This window comes from Megalobrama amblycephala, linkage group LG3, assembly GCF_018812025.1.
Source record: "Megalobrama amblycephala isolate DHTTF-2021 linkage group LG3, ASM1881202v1, whole genome shotgun sequence".
NCBI lineage: Eukaryota > Metazoa > Chordata > Actinopteri > Cypriniformes > Xenocyprididae > Megalobrama > Megalobrama amblycephala.
This window is the reverse complement of record NC_063046.1, coordinates 32,514,236-32,518,680: the sequence shown is the minus strand read 5'-3', so window position 1 is coordinate 32,518,680 and position 4,445 is coordinate 32,514,236. Positions and strand designations below refer to the sequence as shown.

General features: G+C 38.4%; 1 long non-coding RNA gene across 1 annotated transcript; it reads right to left on the bottom strand.

The window, feature by feature from the left end:
- Positions 1 to 849: 849 nt before the first annotated feature.
- Positions 850 to 2,158, bottom strand: LOC125264144. The gene is made up of 3 exons (XR_007183996.1): positions 1,838 to 2,158; positions 1,423 to 1,514; positions 850 to 1,327 (listed from the first exon to the last, which is right to left on the bottom strand). It is a non-coding gene; the product is annotated as an uncharacterized LOC125264144 (long non-coding RNA).
- Between the last annotated feature and the right edge of the window lie 2,287 nt (positions 2,159 to 4,445).

Sequence of the window (4,445 nt, the reverse complement as noted above, 5' to 3'; positions counted from 1 at the left end):
TGAGAAGTATTTGTTATTAACATGAACTGTGTATATGGAACAAGATACAAAAAAAAAAAACTATTTTATTTAATTACACAAAGAATACCGATATACATTCTGCATTATGCCTTTTTTTTTTCTTTTTTTTTTTGGACCTTTACTGTTGTTGTTTTTTTGTTTGTTTTTTCTAGAAAAACAGCAATCAAAACTCGTTTTCTGGCAATTACACTTCAGTCCACATTGCAATTACACAAAATGTATGAAAACAAAGGAATTATTATAATAATGCAATCTCCTATTATGTTTTGTATAGATTAAACCTTTATATTGTCACTATGAAACTGTTGATATATTGAAACAAACACAGTTTGCCTTCCACACCAACAACACAGGTGACACAAGTCTTAAGTCTGACTGAAAAAAACAAATTGTAGCTTCTAGTCAACAATTTGGAGGTGACACCACCTGCATTCCATTGATTATTCATTTGCAATTTGATTTTTAACCCCAGACAGGCAAACAATACTATTTTCAACCACCCTGTTTTCCTGTATTTCAGTTTGCATCATTTTTATTTAGCCTTTGTGAAGACAGATTTCCAATGTTCATGTCACAGAGCTCCAACTGTTCTCTATTGTTCTGCTCTGTTAATTAAACACATTTTAATTACACTGTTTCAAAGCAATCATTTTTTAGAACAGCTGCCATGGCCAGTCAGTCAATCGCACAGTGCAGACAGATGAAGACTGGAGAGTTAAATACACGTCAGGCAATAAAGGTAGCACAGAGAGGCCTATTATCCCTGCTTCTCTTCACTCTCTCCACAAGAATCTTCAGAACAGCAAGGGTATCGCCCGCAGCGAATGCTGTCACATGCTCAAACAGCAGCTCCTTAACTTCCACTAATAACCAAAGTCAAGGGAAACACTTTGCTCTTCTTGTCTGGATTTTCATATGTGCTAATGTCTCTGTGAGAAAGGGAAGAAAGACTCGGCCAATGTGTTTGTAATGGATAAGTATATGATCAATCTAATATGACAGGCCAATAAGACAAAGGCAAATTTTTCATTTGATTTTAATTCAGGAGAAGGGATAACATTAATCATATGTACCCATAATTCTGTTGGAGTATAGATTTTACATGTCAGTGTTAGTTTGATCATCCCCATGTTTTACATGTTTTTTCCCCCTTATAAGAGTAAGAAGATTTATTAAAATAAAAAAAAATAAATAAATAAAAAAAGCAAGCAATTCCTGTTTTAAGGCATTGGTGCTCCCTTCATGAGTTCAGACAAGCTGAAGGATCCTTCCAATATTATATTATGTGGGTCTTTTTCTGACATCCCTGTGGGGGAAAAAAAGTATATTTATCCAAAGGTGCTGCACAGCCTGAATGGAGAGAGACTGTACAGTAGTTATACTTATTCAATTATTCCTTACCAGCTTGGATGTAAGTCTTTCCAATTATCTTAGAGCACGGGGAGGGTACAGGTCATTTCTCTACAGGGATCTGTATGGGTCAGAGCTGAGCTCTGGGACATGAATAGGGATGAAAGAGGATACAAATGAAGCTTTAATTAACTGAATGATACACAATAGACGGCTGACTGGATATCTCCCATTTATTTTCTATGATGGGGTATAACAAATGTCCCTTGCAGACAGTACATGTCAGCTACTCATTTGAGGTGAAATGAAAGTTTATAAGACAGGGGCATTAGGACAAGACATAAAATGTTTGGCTTCAGCTGGTTTTGGTCACACACAATCTGAGAGTGACTTTCTCTGAATATGTATTGTGAGTTATTAGCCAATTAGCCAAGCACTAAAGGCATTAGCATTCAGGAGTCCTCACCACTGTCAGATTCACGAGCTCCCTCAGCCTCTCCTCACTGCCACACCACCCTGCTGCTGTTCCAAGCCTCAACCACAGCCTGAGGCCATTATTACCCATACCACCCTAAAGCAGCCACTGACAAGCCTGTTTGAGGTACTGCGATTTCAGTTCCCCCACAGTGCTCCATGTTATCATTTCCAGGCTGCTCCATTCTGAATAGCAAGAGTTCTTCTCCTTCATCTCCATGAGAACTTGATGTCTTTTTCAGTGACCTCATCATTATTAACCATGCTTTTAATTGTTCTCCACTGATGCAATATTAAAAAAAAAAAAAAATTGAGGTCGGTATACACTTGTAGTCTCACTAAGGCTACATTTATTTAATAAAAAATAGTAATAGTAATATTGTGAAATATTATTAAGGTGATGATACACGGGACAACTTTTTGAGCAATGTTGTCGAGCAATGTTGCTTGAGCACTTTCCCATTGAGAATGAGCAACAAATTTCTATCTGGATACTTTGTTAGGTCGTGCATGGACAATATTTTGTAAGATCCTCCAGTCAGAATGCTAGCAGTCGATCACGTGACCGGCTTGGAGATTTCAGAAAAAAATCAACAAGATGGAGGCCTTTTAGCGGCAGTGGAGCAAAGAAAAGGAGAGTGAACTTACAGTATCTCACAGAAGCAGGGGCGGAGCCAGGGGGTGGCCAGGGGTGGCCGTGGCCACCCTTGGCCTAAGCTTGGCCACCCCTTTGGCCACCCCGCTCACAACTGCTGTTTCTGTCTACTTTTTTTGATAACAAGAATTGCGTTTATTTAAACGCAGAACCGTCTCTTTAAGACCACAAAAAACGGTAGACTTTTCAGACGTGCTCTCCAACTTCGCCTCAGTGCCAGGCGCAAATCAAACACGTGCGGAAATGATACGGGTGCCGAATGAGCTTCAGTAGAACAGCAGTGAACAGCGAATAATAACATTATAGCTTACGTAAATGTTTATCAGCTGGTGGGTTGCAAGACCGCGCACTTTTCAATCACGCACAAATATGGCGCGCTGTATATTACTCACTATAAATAAAGCGCAAAAGAAACTACGAGCATGCAACGTCGTAGTTCTGTCGTCTATTAAGTCACGACATAACCAAAAAGGCGATTAAAGCTGCGTTAAAACTGTGCATGCATGTATGTAGGCCTATTTGAGATATACATGTCTCTGGACTAAAATATTCTAATATATGTGAGATCACAATATAAGGCACAAGCTGATATGTAATTTTTAAATGCATAAATAAATGTGAGAACTGCATTAGAAGAGGCTAATTTTGTTAAGTTATAAAGTACAAACAAAAATATCACATTTAAATGTACAATTAATTTTACATTATGGCATTTATGTGCTGTTGACTTCTACTTCCTTGTCAGCAAATGGAAATTCAAAAGAGAACACTTTTTTTTCTCTTTGTACTGAGTTTAATTTAGGTATGATAGAACTGTTGCAATTATTTATTTTGACAATATAGAAAGTTAAACATTTAGTGTTTACATTTTTGGTTACTTTTTGAAACAGACAAACTCAGAATTGTTGAAGTTAATTGATTATACATAAAATTAAATGAAGGTTGAATAATCTTTAAACTACAGTATGTAGTTATCTGCATGTCTCATCCATGGAGATGCAATAATGGAGAACAAGCTATTGGGGGTTTTGAGAACCAGAACTGACTGAACAAGTTGAAATTTAGCTATAATGTGAGCCCCTGTATTAATATGCCTGCAAGTGAAGAATGATTACAACAACAACAAAAAAGGTCAAATTCACTCAGCATTCCATGATCTAATTCACTATCTCAATTACAATTAAGTACAAATTAACTGTATTCAGTTGTGTTGTAAGCACAGTCCAGTACATTATAGTCAGACTCATTTTTATGTTGAAATTATAGATATTTCGGTGCCACCCCGGACTGGTTGCTGGCCCCTGCCTGGCCACCCCTATGAAAAAATCCTGGCTCCGCCACTGCACAGAAGTGAGTACACCCCTCACATTTTTGTAAATATTTTATTTTATCTTTTCATGTGACAACACTGAAGAAATGACACTTTGCTACAATGTAAAGTAGTGAGTGTACAGCTTGTATAAGTGTAAATTTGCTGTCCCCTCGAAATAACTCAACACACAGCCATTGATGTCTAAACCTCTGGCCACAAAAGTGAGTACACCCCTAAGTGAAAATGTCCGGGTGGGGGGGTCAGCCTGTCAGTGCTCAGACCATATGCCGCACACTGCATAAAATTGGTCTGCATGGCTGAGGGTAAAGGTGATGGACTGGCCAATCATGTCTCCAGACCTAAACTCTATGAGCATCTGTGGGGCATCCTCAATCAGAAGTTGGAGGAGCCAAGGTCTCTAACATCCACCAGCTCCATGATGTCATTATGGAGGAGTGGAAGTGGACACCAGTAGCAACCTGTGAACCTTTGGACATTTTCACTTTTGTGGCCAGCGGTTTAGACATTCATGGCTGTGTGTTGAGTTATTTTGAGGGGACAGCAAATTTACACTGTTATACAAGCTGTACACTCACTACTTTACATTGTAGCAAAGTGTAATTTCTTCAGTGT